Source organism: Anomaloglossus baeobatrachus, chromosome 4 (assembly GCF_048569485.1).
Source record: "Anomaloglossus baeobatrachus isolate aAnoBae1 chromosome 4, aAnoBae1.hap1, whole genome shotgun sequence".
Classification (NCBI taxonomy): Eukaryota; Metazoa; Chordata; class Amphibia; order Anura; family Aromobatidae; genus Anomaloglossus; species Anomaloglossus baeobatrachus.
Window position 1 is genome coordinate 663,281,602 of NC_134356.1, and position 16,441 is coordinate 663,298,042.

The 16,441-nt window shown below is 48.7% G+C and overlaps 2 protein-coding genes across 6 annotated transcripts in view; one reads left to right on the forward strand and one right to left on the reverse strand.

The window, feature by feature from the left end:
* The window catches only part of LOC142302057 (tetraspanin-1-like), a 40,325-nt gene extending 38,975 nt beyond the window's left edge, over positions 1 to 1,350 (reverse strand). Inside the window, exon 1 of one of the 2 annotated variants that reach the window (XM_075343136.1) lies at positions 1,269 to 1,350. The gene's annotated coding sequence lies outside the window, so the exon portion shown is untranslated. Of the gene's footprint in view, positions 1 to 1,060; positions 1,249 to 1,268 lie in introns of those variants that run through there. The other variant, XM_075343137.1, reaches the window with a different exon arrangement.
* Positions 1 to 16,441, forward strand: part of DNASE2 (deoxyribonuclease 2, lysosomal) — an 88,669-nt gene that overhangs the window by 57,756 nt on the left and 14,472 nt on the right. Inside the window, exon 1 of one of the 4 annotated variants that reach the window (XM_075343135.1) lies at positions 11,615 to 11,706. The exons of the other annotated variants lie outside the window; for them this stretch is intronic. The gene's annotated coding sequence lies outside the window, so the exon portion shown is untranslated. Of the gene's footprint in view, positions 1 to 11,614; positions 11,707 to 16,441 lie in introns of those variants that run through there. 4 annotated transcript variants of the gene reach the window in all.

Here is a 16,441-nt window from a genome sequence, read left to right on the forward strand (position 1 = left end):
GGCGGGGATAACACAGGCGCGCTTTACCACTGTCTTAGTCCCACAATGAGTGTACCCATCTCAGCCCCCCATCTTATTGTAAGTCACAGCGTCCCCGGCGGTGGGGCCCATCGCTCACAGCGGTGGGAAATATCAGTCTGATATCCCGCATTGCCGGCTCTGAGGACCTGGACAACGCATTGTAAAAAGTGGCATCAACTTCTACTGAGGCCAATCACTAGGGAGAGTCCTCAGCTTGTGCCGGTCCGGTCTGTGCGGCCCTCACTGACCGCAGAAAGAAGTATTATGGGATATATAGAGCCACACATTATTATGGAACATATATGGCTGCACTCACACACTATTATGGGACATATATGGTCACAAACTATTATGGGACATATACGCCCACACACACTATTATGGGACATATATGGCCACACACTATTATGGGGCATATACGCCCACACACACTGTTATGGGGCATATATGACCGCACAAACTATTATGGGGCATATATGGCTGCACAATATTATGGGACATATATGACCGCATACTATTATGGGGCATATATGGCTGCAAACTACTATGGGGCAAATATGGCCACACACTATTATGGGACGTATTATGACCGCACACACTATTATGGGATGTATACAGCCACACACACTATTATGGGATGTATACAGCCACACACTATTATCGGATATATATACGGCCACCCACTATTATGGGATATATGGCTGCAAACTATTATGGGGCATATACGGCCACACACACTATTATGGGACGTATATGACTGCACACACTATTATGGGATGTATACAGCCACACACACTTATGGGATGTATACAGCTGCGCACACAATTATGGAACATGTATGGCTGCACATTATTATCGGATATATATATATATATATATATATATATATATATATATATATATATATATATATATATACGGCCACCCACTATTATGGGACGTATACAGTCACACACAAGGGATGTATACAGCTGCATACACTATTATGGGATGTATACAGCTGCACACATTATTATGGGACATATACAGCCACACATACTATTATTGTCTGTATACAGCCGCACACACTATTATGGGGTGTACAGTATATGGCCCCATACAATGATATAAGGCCATCTGTGGCACTACTATATGGTGACATGTTCGGCCCTCATGATGATACATGTCTCCATCTCCATATTTCTCTCTGTGCCCCACAGTCGGGTACACATGTATGTAACAGGCGGCACAGCCCCGGGGACACACACCGGCAACTGCGACAACACCGACTAAATAGAGATCCAGTCAGGTAAAAAAAAAGGCGGGAAAGTGGTGGGTTCGCAGAGCGCATGCGCGGTGCGTTTGAAAATCTATACGCAGACGTGTCCGGAGCGGAATGGTAAGGCAGTGCGCATGCGCAGGATGGCGGCGCCGGCTGGGGCTCGTCCTCCTGATGGTGCGGTGTCTTTGCGTCACGGCTCTCCCGTGTCTGCGGGACTGGCCCGACACTGCTGCTATATGGACAATTGCATAACTAACAATCGCATAATGTGTATATTCTGGGATGTGGCTGCTGTTTGCTGGCTGTAGTGCTGGCACACCTTGTTTGCAGTAATTCAATAGATTTGCATGTGTGCGTGTATATATTTTTAAATATATATATTAAAAAAGGTTATGTTTCATACTATTTAAAGGGGAACTCCGAAATTCACTTTCCCCTGCTGCACCTTCACCCATAGTTTTCTTCGCTGTGTCCCTGGAGACTAAATAATTTTTCTCGCTTTGTTGCTGTATAGCGGGTTTTATTTTTTTCGCCATCGACACAACTGATTGGCAACCTTTAGTTACCTCCTCCCCACCTTAGCAAAAGTTTCACTTGTGCACTTTGACTTCTTACCTCCTCTCTGAAACCTAAATTATTTTTTTTTTTATGTCATATGCCAGGGGCCATATATATATATATATATATATATATATATATATATATATATATATATATATATATATATATATATATATATATATATACACACACACACAGTACATATTTAAATATACACACAGTACAGACCAAAGGTTTGGACACACCTTTCATTCAAAGAGTTTTCTTTATTTTCATGACTGAAAATTGTAGATTCGCATTGAAAGCATCAAAACTATGAATTATCACATGTGGAATGAAATACTTAAAAAAGTGTGAAACAACTGAAAATATGTCTTATATGCCAGGTTCTTTAAAGTAGCCACCTTTTGCTTTGACTACTGCTTTGCACACTCTTGGCATTCTCTTGATGAGCTTCAAGAGGCAGTCACCGGAAATGGTTTTCACTTCACAGGTGCGCCCTGTCAGGTTTAATAAGTGGGATTTCTTGCCTTATAAATGGGGTTGGGACCATCAGTTGTGTTTTGCCGAAGTCTGGTGGATGCACAGCTGATAGTCCTACTGAATACACTGTTAGAATTTGTATTATGGCAAGAAAAAAGCAGCTGAGAGAAGAAAAACGAGTGGCCATAAATACTTTAAGAAATGAAGGTCAGTCAGTCTGAAAAATTGGGAAAACTTTGAAAGTGTCCCCAAGTGCAGTGGAAAAAAACATCAAAAGCTACAAAGAAACTGGTTCACATGAGGACCGCCCCAGGAAAGGAAGACCAAGAGACACCTCTGCTGCAGAGGATAAGTTTATCCGAGTCACCAGCCTCAGAAATCGCAGGTTAACAGCAGCTCAGATTAGAGACCAGGTCAATGCCACAGAAAGTTCTAGCAGCAGACACATCTCTAGAACAACTGTTAAGAGGAGACTTTGTGCAGCAGCCTTCATGGTAAAATAGCTGCTAGGAAACCACTGCTAAGGACAGGCAACAAGCAGAGGAGACTTGTTTGGCCTAAAGAACACAAGGAATGGACATTAGACCAGTGGAAATCTGTGCTTTGGTCTGATGAGTCCAAATTTGAGATCTTTGGATCCAATCACCGTGTCTTTGTAGAAAAGGTGAACGGATGGACTCTACATGCCTGGTTCCCACCGTGAAGCATGGAGGAGGAGATGTGATGGTGTGGGGGTGCTTTGCTGGTGACACTGTTGGGGATTTATTCAAAATTGAAGGCATACTGAACCAGCATGGCTACCACAGCATCTTGCAGCGGCATGCTATTCCATCTAGTTTGCCTTTAGTTGGACCATCATTTATTTTTCAACAGGAGAATGACCCCAAACACACCTCCAGGCTGTGTAAGGGCTATTTGACTAAGAAGGAGAGTGATGGGGTGCTACACCAGATGACCTGGCCTCCATAGTCACCAGACCTGAACCTAATCGAGATGATTTGGGGTGAGCTTGACCGCAGAGTGAAGGCAAAAGGGCCAACAAGTGCTAACCATCTCTGGGAACTCCTTCAAGACTGTTGGAAGACCATTTCCGGTGACTGCCTCTTGAAGCTCATCAAGAGAATGCCAAGAGTGTGCAAAGCAGTAATCAATAGTGATGAGCGAGTACGCTTGTCACTACTCGCACGAGTATCACTGTACTCGGGCTACTCGGCGGGTACCGATTAATTTTGCGATACTCGTGCTGTACTCGTGGTCTTCATCCCTGCATGTTGGCGCTCTTTTGAGAGCCAACCCTCATGCAGGGATTGGCTGGCAGACCACTGCAATGCCACAGCCCTGTTAGTTGTGGAATTGCAGTGATTGGCCGGCCCGCACAGCGTGACCGAGCCTTTATACCGGCGGGCGCGCTGTGCTCTGCACACAGCCATCTCATATTCCCTGCTTTCCCCGCCCACAGGCGCCTATGATTGGTTGCAGTGAGACACGCCCCCACGCTGAGTGACAGGTGTCTCACTGCACCCAATCACAGCAGCCGGTGGGCGTGTCTATACTGTGCAGTAAAATAAATAAATAAATAATTAAAAAAACCGGCGTGCGGTCCCCCCAATTTTAATACCAGCCAGATAAAGCCATACGGCTGAAGGCTGGTATTCTCAGGATGGGGAGCTCCATGTTATGGGGAGCCCCCCAGCCTAACAATATCAGTCAGCAGCCGCCCAGAATTGCCGCTTACATTAGATGCGACAGTTCTGGGACTGTACCCGGCTCTTCCCGATTTACCCTAGTGCGTTGGCAAATCGGGGTAATAAGGAGTTAATGGCAGCCCATAGCTGCCACTAAATCCTAGATTAATCATGTCAGGCGTCTCCCCGAGATACCTTCCATGATTAATCTGTAAGTTACAGTTAAAAAACACACACACCCGAAAAATCCTTTATTAGAAATAAAAAACAATAACAAAGTCCCTCATCACTAATTTATTAACCCCGACAAAGCCCTCCATGTCCGGCGTAATCCACGGACCTCCAGCGTCGCGTCCAGCTCTGCTGCATGCAGGTGACAGGAGCAGCAGAAGACACCGCCGCTCCGGTCAGCTTCACACAGCAACTGAGGTGAGTAGCGCGATCAGCTGCTGTCAGTCAGGCAACTCACGGCCACCGCTGGATCCAGCGGTGGCCGCGATTAACCTCAGTGACAGCTCAGCTGATCGCGATACTCACCTCAGTTGCTGCGTGGAGCTGCCCGGAGCGGCGGTGAGTAGCGCGATCAGCTGAGCTGTCACTGAGGTTACCCGCGGCCACCGCTGCATCCACCGCTGGATCCAGGTAACCTCAGTGACAGCTCAGCTGATCGCGCGGCTGTCTTCAGTTGCTGTGTGGAGGTGACAGGAGCGGCGGTGTATTCTGCAGCTCCTGTCAGCTGCATGCAGCACAGCTGGAAGCGACGCTGGAGGACTGTGGATTACGCCGGACATGGAGGGCTTTGTCGGGGTTAATAAATTAGTGATGAGGGACTTTGTTAGTGTTTTTTATTTCTAATAAAGGATTTTTCGGGTGTGTGTGTTTTTTAACTGTAATTTACAGATTAATCATGGAAGGAATCTCGGGGAGACGCCTGACATGATTAATCTAGGATTTAGTGGCAGCTATGGGCTGCCATTAACTCCTTATTACCCCGATTTGCCAACGCACTAGGGTAAATCGGGAAGAGCCGGGTACTGTCCCAGAACTGTCGCATATAATGTATGCGGCAATTCTGGGCGGCTGCTGACTGATATTGTTAGGCTGGGGGGCTCCCCATAACGTGGAGCTCCCCATCCTGAGAATACCAGCCTTCAGCCGTATGGCTTTATCTGGCTGGTATTAAAATTGGGGGGACCGCACGCCGGTTTGTTTAATTATTTAATTATTTATTTCACTGCACAGTATAGACCCGCCCACCGGCTGCTGTGATTGGGTGCAGTGAGACACCTGTCACTCAGCGTGGGGGCGTGTCTCACTGCAACCAATCATAGGCACCGAAAAGCAGGAAAGCAGGGAATACGAGATTGATTAATGAGCGGCCGGCTTTTTCAAAAGAGGAAAAGCCGCCGGAGTTTAGTGAACAGCCGTGCAGCGCCGCGGCAGTGATCGGGGAACAGTGAGTATGAGAGAGGGGGGAGAATGACCGACAGACTGTGAGAGGGGGACAGACAAGACAGAGAGAGACAGACAGAGCGAGACCGACCGACGGGAGATAGAATGAAAAAAAAAATGACCGACATCGCTAGTAAAAAGCACAAAACGTGCGTTTTGGACATCGGAGTGCCACACAATGTTTTTACGTAAAATCTTTCATGTATTAATCTCAAAAAGTAACATGCACCAGCTCTATCTCACTATTGGGTATGTGCCCTTAACATTTCCGCCATGAAAATTCATTTTGGTGTCATTTTGGAAGGTTTTCTGGTGAGTCCGTAAAAATGGCGTAAAACTCGGACAAAATTGTTCACAGCTGTGACTTTTGAGTGATAAATGCTTCAAGGGGTCTTCCCCATGCTGTTGCCATGTCATTTGAGCACTCTTCTAAGACTTTTGTGACATTTTTAGGGTTTCTCCATGCTGCCGGGGGGTCATTTCACAAAAATTCTCGGGTCTCCCATAGGATAACATTGGGCTCGTTGCTCGGGCCGAGTACACGAGTATCTTGGGATGCTCGGCCCGAGCCTCGAGCACCCGAGCTTTTTGGTACTCGCTCATCACTAGTAATCAAAGCAAAAGGTGACTACTTTGAAGAACCTAGAATATAAGACATATTTTCAGTTGTTTCACACTTTTTTTAAGTATTTCATTCCACATGTGTTAATTCATAGTTTTGATGCCTTCAATGTGATTCTACAATTTTCAGAGTCATAAAAATAAAGAAAACTCTTTGAATGAGAAGGTGTGTCCAAACTTTTGGTCTGTACTGTATATATATATATATATATATTTGATGGAAAAAATAAAAGATCAAATAATTTTGCTGACCCCAAAATGGTAATGATCAAAACTACAGCATGTTGGCAAATAAAAAAATAAGTAATAATTATAATTAAAATCAAATAATTGTGCGGACCCAAAATCGTAATGATACAAACGACAGCATGTTGTCAAAAAATAAATAAATAAATGAAAATTTTGTATATATATATATATATATATATATATATATATATATATATATATATAAAATATTTACTTTTTGTCGACACGCTGTCGTGTTTATCATTACCATTTTGGGGTCCGCACAATTATTTTATTTTATTTCCTTTTTTCCTTTCCATGTTTTTTAGGGTGGATGTGATAAATGAAAAGTAAAAAAATGCTGTAATTTTCAATTTATTGTTTTTTATATTTTTTTTTTTAAATATTTTATTACTTCAGACTATGGCGATACTGTGGGGAAGGGAAGAGATACAAAGTAATAAATTATGAAATTATACCACTTCTGTCCCCCCTTGTCCCTCCCCCCATCTTTGCCTTTATCATATGGGATAAATATTTTATTACTTTGGACTATGGCAATACTATAGACTTTTTTAAAAAATATACATAGAATTTTTTTATTTACTTTTTCATGTATTTATTTTCAAATTTCATTTATTACATTTGGGGAAAATATGGTGATTTTATTTATTTATATATATATATATATATATATATATATTATATATATATATATATATATATATATATATATATATATATATATATATATATATATATATATATATATATATAAAAAACTAACCTGGGAGCAAGATTCTTTTGGTCAGTGCAATTATGGAGACACCAAACTTGTAGACATTCTTTTTATTTTTTTATTTTAATTAATTTGTGGAAAACAACCTTGACTCCACGGCGTCATACACTGCCTAGAGTGTGGTACTGCAGCTCATCTTGTAGTGACTGTGATCTGAGCTGCAGTACCTGATAATAGCCACCGTGTGGCGCTGTGCAGCTTCAGATGAGATTGCTTTGTGCACTTATTTGCTGCTGGGGCTGATTGGTGGGATTGCAGTATGTCTGACTCCTGATATTGATCACCTATTATAAGGACCCTATGTCTTGCACAATATTAAGAGGAGTGTGATCATGTCGCGGGCGGGGAGGGGACGCTGCGCTCACCACGCTCGGGTACGGCGCTGCTGCTGCTGCTCGGTGGCTCGAGCGGTGGGCCGGATCCGGGGACTCGAGTGGCGCTCCTCACCCGTGAGTGAAAGGGATGGTTTGGTTTTGGGGATGTAGTCCGTGACACCACCCACGGTTTGTGGTGATAATGGGACACCACCGCTGCTCTGGACGGGGATCCCTGGAGCAATGACTGGGAGCAGCTGAGATATTTCTCTCCCCTCCGTGGGTAGGGGATTTGGTGGTCCCGGGGCCCGGTGATAGCGACTGGAGGGTGGATGGTAGGAGTTGGGGAGGTGCAGGGTCGCGGGGGCAGCGCAGTGCCAGACGGCACGGTGAGTAACGTACACGGAGTCTCTGGTAAAACAAACGGCTGGATGGACGGGTCCCACAGACGGCTGCGGTGGTCACTCCCGGTAGGTTGGCGGTGACTGTCTCTCCCTGCAGCTTTGACGTTTTTTCGGCCCCGATGGCTTCCCACCGGTGACCCGCTCCCCGGCGGTGTATTTGCCAGAGGAGCCCTTTTGCCCGCAGGCGCTGGCCCTGGGAACTCTAGCTGTGGCGGTAGCTGTATTTCCCTTCACGGTTGAGCGGTTGCCTTTAGTCGGGTCTTTGCTGCTGGGAAACCCCGGAGGTTCCCGTCGCTGACGGATTTGACCGGTTTAACGGCGACTCCAAGCCTGGTCGGGGTCCATAGGCCCTGCCGAATGGTGCTGGCTTCTCTTCTCTCCCCGGTCCAGTACCGGCGGGCCACCGCCCAACCCCGGTCCTTACGGTTGTGCATCAATCGGCCTCGCCTGCAGACGGTCACCACCGTCTGCCAACCTTGCTGTGGGTGCCCGGGCCACGTACCCAGACATGGTCAGACAGACTGCTCCTTTACCACCTCACTCCTTCACTCTCACTGTCCTTTCAGAACTCTCTTTTTCCTTTCCCGCCTCCAGGACTGTGAACTCATCGGTGGGTGGGGCCAACCGCCTGGCTCCACCCCACCTGGTGTGGACATCAGCCCCTGGAGGGAGGCAACAAGGATTTGTGTGTGACTCTGGTGTTCCTCACCGGGGTGTGGGGTGTGTTTTTGCTGTACCTGTGACGTCCTGGCTTGTCCAGGGCGCCACATTCCCCCTTGGTTAAATGCAGACCGTCCGCGGGCTGCCCGTCCATCACCGGTTTTATTTTTGTTAACTGTAAAGAAGTAGAAAAACATATAAAACATTAAACACAAGCATTACTGTATAAACTTCCCATAACGGGAGGCACGGTACTTTTAACGTTACTAAACGGTAGTCAATTTTATTAAACAAACGGCTTCCGCTCTCCCCCCGCCCAAACAACCTGGCCCTGATGCTGCCCCTAAGAAGTGGGCAGCACCCCTTGCCCCAGTCCAGAACCAAATTGCCCGAGCGGGTACGGTCTCTTTCAGGGGACCCACGTCCATGGGGGACCCCTGACCCCCGGAGGATCGCCACCGGTTACGGTAGTGGCGGGCCTGGGCCATCCATTTCCTCCAGGCCCATCCTCCCAAATCAGCCTCTCCGGAGGCGGCAATGGTCTAAGCCAACATTTTTATTTACATGCCACTAGTTTGTGGTTGCCCTGCAAGTTCTCGGGCTTGTCCGTAAGCTGTTTCTTATGCAAACGGTGCAGAAAGTCCCTACGGGAACTGGTTGCCGGCAACGGCCGGTTAAATCACGGTGAAAATCAGGTTACAGTTCGGCTGATTATTTTTCCTATCATTCAGTTACTTAACGGTACTGGTGGTCCCAACGGGGACAACTTGCGGCGGAGGACCGCTGACATAACTGCTCACTTTCATCCTCTTCACCCGGCCCCGGGTGGAAGAACACGGGTACCAGCCCCTCCAGCGCATAGCAGGCGCGACGGGGAAGGGCCGCCCCTTATCCCTTATTTCCGCTCCTAGGGATGTAAGTGGCCTCTATGTCATACAAGGCGACGACTCCTTCGTCCTCCGAGACAGGTTCGGTGTCAAGCCCGGAGTCACTATCGTCTGTTCCTGCGCCAGGCGGGTTGCCGCCAGCTGCCGCAGTCTCCGGGCTCGCCACTCTTTCTGTTGCCGCTACGGGGGGCCGCAAGCCAGACGGACCAGCAGCGGCGGGGTGCCCAGGCAGGGAAGACAGGGGCAGTATGGGGGCCAGGGGCAGACCGGGTCCCTCAGCCGCAGCGGCCGGTCCCTCAGGGACACAGGGGCGTGGGTCACTCACCAGCTCGTCCATCATAGCCTCCATCCCGTACACCCGGGCGACCGCAGCCACCTCCTCCACCTCCGCGGTCCACTGCTCCATCAGAAGGCAGATCTGATTCTGGTAGCGCCGGCAGATCCCCGCAGTTTGGGCCCTAAGCCAGGCTGCTGTTCCGGGCACCGGCTCCGTCTCTGCGTAGCTGGACAGGGCGGACATGTTGGCAGCGGTACCTTCCAGGAACCAAAGATCGTCACAGAGAGAGTCCTGGCGTCCCTGCTTTTATAGCCGCGGCTTACATGCGGCCAGACGCCATCCATGCCCCCTTCGTTTTCTTCCGGCACCTCCTCTTCAGGAGCGGAGCTTCGGCTTTCGTGCCTCCACTGCTCGAGAAGACGGTCGAGCGGGGAACTTTTCGCGCCTAAGATGGCGGCTTCTGAAAATTTTCGGCCGGACACCTCCGGCGGGACACAAGGCGCACTTCTACCAGGCGGTAGAACGGTAAGATCCTGTTCGTGACACCAAGTTGTCGCGGGCGGATAGGGGACGCTGCGCTCACCACGCTCGTGTCCGGCGCTGCTGCTGCTGCTCGGTGGCTCGAGCGGTGGGCCGGATCCGGGGACTCGAGCGGCGCTCCTCGCCCGTGAGTGAAAGGGATGGTTTGGTTTTGGGGATGTAGTCCGTGACGCCACCCACGGTTTGTGGTGATAATGGGACACCACCGCTGCTCTGGATGGGGATCCCGGGAGTGATGACAGGGAGCAGCTGAGATGTTTCTCTCCCCTCCGTGGGTAGGGGATTTGGTGGTCCCGGGGCCCGGTGATAGCGACTGGAGGGTGGATGGCAGGAGTTGGGGAGGTGCAGGGTCGCGGGGGCAGCGCAGTGCCAGACGGCACGGTGGTACTCACTCAGCCAGTAACGTACACGGAGTCTCTGGTAAAACAAACGGCTGGATGGACGGGTCCCACAGACGGCTGCGGTGGTCACTCCCGGTAGGTTGGCGGTGACTGTCTCTCCCTGCACCTTTGACGTGTTTTCGGCCCCGATGGCTTCCCACCGGTGACCCACTCCCCAGCGGTGTATTTGCCAGAGGAGCCCCTTTTGCCCGAAGGCGCTGGCCCTGGGAACTCTAGCTGTGGCGGTAGCCGTATTTCCCTTCACGGTTGAGCGGTTGCCTTTAGTCGGGTCTTTGCTGCTGGGAAACCCCGGAGGTTCCCGTCGCTGACGGATTTGACCGGTTTAATGGCGTCTCCAAGCCTGGTCGGGGTCCGTAGGCCCTGCCGAATGTTGCTGGCTTCTCTTCGCTCCCCGGTCCGGTACCGGCGGGCCACCGCCCGACCCCGGTCCTTACGGTTGTGCGTCAATCGGCCTCGCCTGCAGATGGTCACCACCGTCTGCCAACCTTGCTGTGGGTGCCCGGGCCACGTACCCGGACACGGTCAGACTGCTCCTTTACCACTTCACTCCTTCACTCTCACTGTCCTTTCAGAACTCTTTTTCCTTTCCCGCCTCCAGGACTGTGAACTCCTCAGTGGGTGGGGCCAACCGCCTGGCCCACCCCACCTGGTGTGGACATCAGCCCCTGCAGGGAGGCAACAAGGATTTGTGTGTGACTCTGGTGTTCCTAACCGGGGTGTGGGGTGTGTTGTTGCTGTACCTGTGACGTCCTGGCTTGTCCAGGGCGCCACAATCAGACATAGAGGGCACTTATACTCGGCTGCTATAAAAAGACATAAATATGGTCCATAAATGTGTAAAGAGGATCTCCAGTATACCATTCCCTACACGGAGCGCGGGCTGGGATCATATACGGCCAGTCCTGGCGTCCCATGGTAGTTTATGAGGAAAATATTACAGCTCGGGGGGGATGTGAACAGTTTTGCATCCCTGTGAGTCACTCACCCTGGACCTAGTGATAGTTATTAGGGGAAGTGAGACTGATGGCCCCAGACGCCGTCAGTGTCAGTCACCGCTGTGTGTGGAGCCGCCAGAGCGACATCTCCACGTATCCACCGCTGCCGGCCGCCACGTGAGTGCTCGGGGGTCTGTGACAGACTTTGATTTCACTGACAAAAAGGGCCTGCAGGATTTATTTGGGTCTAATGTATTAGAAGAGTGTAATTTGAGGTTCGGGAGAAGCTATGAGGCTCTGCAGCATCTGAGGGTTAAGTTATGATGTTCAGCAGCAGCTGAGGTGTGTTATCAGGTTCTGCAGCAGCTGAGGTGTGTATTATGAGGCTCTGCAGCAGCTGAGGTGTGTATTATGAGGCTCTGCAGCAGCTGAGGTGTATTATGAGGTTCGGCAGCAGCTGAGGTGTATTATGAGGCTCTGCAGCAGCTGAGGTGTATATTATGAGGCTCTGCAGCAGCAGAGGTGTATTATGAGGCTCTGCAGCAGCTGAGGTGTATTATGAGGCTCTGCAGCAGCTGAGGTGTATTATGGGGTTCTGCAGCAGCTGAGGTGTATTATGAGGTTCGGCAGCAGCTGAGGTATATTATGAGGCTCTGCAGCGGCTGAGGTGTATTATGAGGTTCTGCAGCAGCTGAGGTGTATTTTGAGGCTCTGCAGCAGCTGAAGTGTATTATGAGGTTCTGCAGCAGCTGAGGTGTGTATTATGAGGCTCTGCAGCAGCTGAGGTGTATTATGAGGTTCGGCAGCAGCTGAGGTGTATTATGAGGCTCTGCAGCAGCTGAGGTGTATTATGAGGTTCGGCAGCAGCTGAGGTGTATTATGAGGCTCTGCAGCAGCTGAGGTGTAATATGAGGTTCGGCAGCAGCTGAGGTGTGTATTATGAGGCTCTGCAGCAGCTGAGGTGTATTATGAGGTTCGGCAGCAGCTGAGGTGTATTATGAGGCTCTGCAGCAGCTGAGGTGTAATATGAGGTTCGGCAGCAGCTGAGGTGTGTATTATGAGGCTCTGCAGCAGCTGAGGTGTATTATGAGGTTCGGCAGCAGCTGAGGTGTATTATGAGGCTCTGCAGCAGCTGAGGTGTAATATGAGGTTCGGCAGCAGCTGAGGTGTGTATTATGAGGTTCTGCAGCAGATGAGGTGTGTATTATGAGGCTCTGCAGCAGCTGAGGTGTATTATGAGGCTCTGCAGCAGCTGAGGTGTATTATGGGGTTCTGTAGCAGCTGAGGTGTATTATGAGGCTCTGCAGCAGCTGAGGTGTATTATGGGGTTCTGCAGCAGCTGAGGTGTATTATGAGGTTCTGCAGCAGCTGAGGTGTATAATGAGGCTCTGCAGCAGCTGAGGTGTATTATGAGGCTCTGCAGCAGCTGAGGTGTATTATGAGGCTCTGCAGCAGCTGAGGTGTATTATGAGGTTCCGTAGCAGCCGAGGTGTATTATGAAGTTCTGCAGCAGCTGAGGTGTATTATGAGGCTCTGCAGCAGCTGAGTTGTACATTGAGGTTCTGCAGCAGCTGAGGTGTATTTTGAGGCTCTGCAGCAGCTGAGGTGTATTTTGAGGCTCTGCAGCAGCTGAGGTGTATTATGAGGCTCTGCAGCAGATGAGGTGTATTATTAAACTCTGCAGCAGCTGAGGTGTGTATTTTGAGGCTCTGCAGCAGCTGAGGTGTGTATTTTGAGGCTCTGCAGCAGCTGAGGTGTATTATTAAGCTCTGCAGCAGCTGAGGTGTGTATTTTGAGGCTCTGCAGCAGCTGAGGTGTGTATTTTGAGGCTCTGCAGCAGCTGAGGTGTATTATGAGGTTCTGCAGCAGCTGAGGTTTGGTATGAGACTCTGCAGCAGCTGAGGTGTATTATGAGGCTCTGCAGCAGCTGAGGTGTATTATGAGGCTCTGCAGCAGCTGAGGTGTATTAGGAGGTTCTGCAGCAGCTGAGGTGTGTATTATGAGGTTCTGCAGCAGCTGAGGTGTATTATGAGGTTCTGCAGCAGCTGAGGTGTATTATGAGGAGCTGCAGCAGCTGAGGTGTATTATGAGGCTCTGCAGCAGCTGAGGTGTATTATGAGGAGCTGCAGCAGCTGAGGTGTATTATGAGGCTCTGCAGCAGCTGAGGTGTATTATGAGGCTCTGCAGCAGCTGAGGTGTATAATGAGGTTCTGCAGCATCTGAGGTGGCTTTATAGCAGTGCCTGTGTAGCGCCGCTCGTCTCCCCATAGCCGCCTGCCTCTGACCCCAGGATGTGAGAATTATGCACATTGCTTACAGACATAATGCACTTTGGACTGTTCCTGTAGAGAGAGGCTGTGGATTGTGGGGGAAAGTGGAAATTCTGATTTCAGCTTAAAGTGAAACAAAAGGGGAAGTTTAAAATGTGTTTGATCCTCAAAATGAAGGGACGATGGACAGTGCTTCTGAGTACGGGCCGGGTGATATCTCCTCCATATCTCCCATGGATGGATGTGCCTTGGGTCGCAGCTCTGGACCATTCATTGTCGAAGAGCTGAGCTGCAGTACCAGACACCACCATGGACATGTGGGGGCGCTAGACAACCTCTATAAGCACTGTGGGGAATTGCCATAATATGACTTCTGTCCTGCATTTATTTTTTAGTGTGTAGGTGGTGTCTAGGTGCTCTGATGTCTCCCATACACAAACGCACAGACATCAGGGATTCCTGCTCCACTGTTGATACGCAGGACGATATGTGCAGAAGTGAAAGCAGCAAGGACGGGGTACAAAGTATTAAAAATTAACCTTTAATAATTCCTATTAAAAAGGGGAGAAGGTATACCCTTCCTCCACAACTGTTATCTATAAAACCAAAACACACAATTCCCCTTCAGCATGAATAGGGGTTCTCAACAGGCCCAGGACAGCACCTGTACAGATAACAAGGGCAGATAAACTGACCCGTGTCAAGGAGGACACTGGGACAGTCCAACCCTTTTAGGTCCGGACCAACGGTATCAAATAGAGGTCCAGTAACCTTAGAAAAGACAGAGGAGGATGGAACGATCTCACCACATCGGACGACGATCCAGCCTCTATCAAAAAAGATCCTCAAATCCTCCCGGGCTGTTTGCCGTCCGCATGTCCTGTCCTGTCCTGTTGATATAAGGACTGACTCTCAATACTCCCCTGACGATTATCTTTGTATATGAAACGCGTTGGGAGAACAAGGACATCAGGACCTCTTTCTCCTTAAGGGGACCAGGTGTTAAGTCCATTGCAATAGGACCACTGGGACGCCCGGGAGGATTTGAGGATCTTTTTTGATAGAGGCTGGATCGTCGTCCGATGTGGTGAGATCGTTCCATCCTCCTCTGTCTTTTCTAAGGTTACTGGACCTCTATTTGATACCGTTGGTCCGGACCTAAAAGGGTTGGACTGTCCCAGTGTCCTCCTTGACACGGGTCAGTTTATCTGCCCTTGTTATCTGTACAGGTGCTGTCCTGGGCCTGTTGAGAACCCCTATTCATGCTGAAGGGGAATTGTGTGTTTTGGTTTTATAGATAACAGTTGTGGAGGAAGGGTATACCTTCTCCCCTTTTTAATAGGAATTATTAAAGGTTAATTTTTAATACTTTGTACCCCGTCCTTGCTGCTTTTGCTTAAATTTACCAGTGTGGTACATTACCAGTAGCTGATATATATATGTGCAGAAGTGGCAGCAACATGGATGATATTACACAGCGGGGCTAAGCAGTGTACTGGGGAATCCAGCATTGGAGCGAAAGAAAGCACGAGAAAGAAACAGCAAGATTAATTATATTATACAGCAGCACTGAGCAGTGCAGCTAGGAATCTAGCTCTGGGGTGAGATAAAACACTTACCAGAAAGCAGCAGCATGGAGGACATTATACAACAACACTGAGCAGTGCAGCTAGGAATCCAGCTCTAGAATGAGATAAAACACTTACCAGAAAGCAGCATCATGGAGGACATTATACAACAGCACTGAGCAGTGTATATAGGAATCCAGCTCTGGGTGAGATAAAACACTAGAAAGCAGCAGCATGAACGACATACAGCAGTACTGAGCTGTGTAAGTGTGAATCCAGCTCTGGGAGGAAAGAAAACACTAGAAAATAACCAGCATCATGAACTACACTATACAGCAGTACTGAGCTGTGTATCTAGGAATTCAGCTCTGGATTAAGATAAAACACTTACTAGAAAGCAGCAGCATGGAGGACGTTATACAGCATTACTGAGCTGTGTAGGTGTGAATCCAGCACTGGGATGAGATAAAACACTTACTAGAAAATAACCGGCAGCACTGACGAAATTATACATCAGTACTGAGCAGTGTACCTAAGAATCCAGATTTGGGCTGAGATAAAACACTTACTAGAAAGCAGCAGCATGGCCAAAATTATACAGCAGTACTGAGCAGTGTAGGTATGAATCCAGCACTGCGTTGAGATAAAATACCAGAAAGCAGCAGCATATGTAGGTGTGAATCTAGTATGGGGGTTAAATAAAACACTTACTAGAAAATAAGCAGCCTGATGACATATTACAGGAGTACTGATCAGTGTATCTAGGAATCCAGCTCTGGATTGAGATAAACACTTACTAGAAAGCAGCAGCATGGAGGACATTATACGGCAGTACTGAACTGTGTAGGTATGAATCCAGCACTGGGGTGAAATAAAACACTTACTAGAAAATAAGCAACAGCACTGACAACATTATACAACGGATACTACTGAGTAGTAGTGTATATAGGGATCCATTTAGCTCTGGAGTGAGCTGCAACACTTACTAAAAAGCACATTCTGGTGGATTCCATGTACTAGAAAATAAACAGCAACATTGACAACACTATACAGCAGTACTGAGCTGTGTAGGTG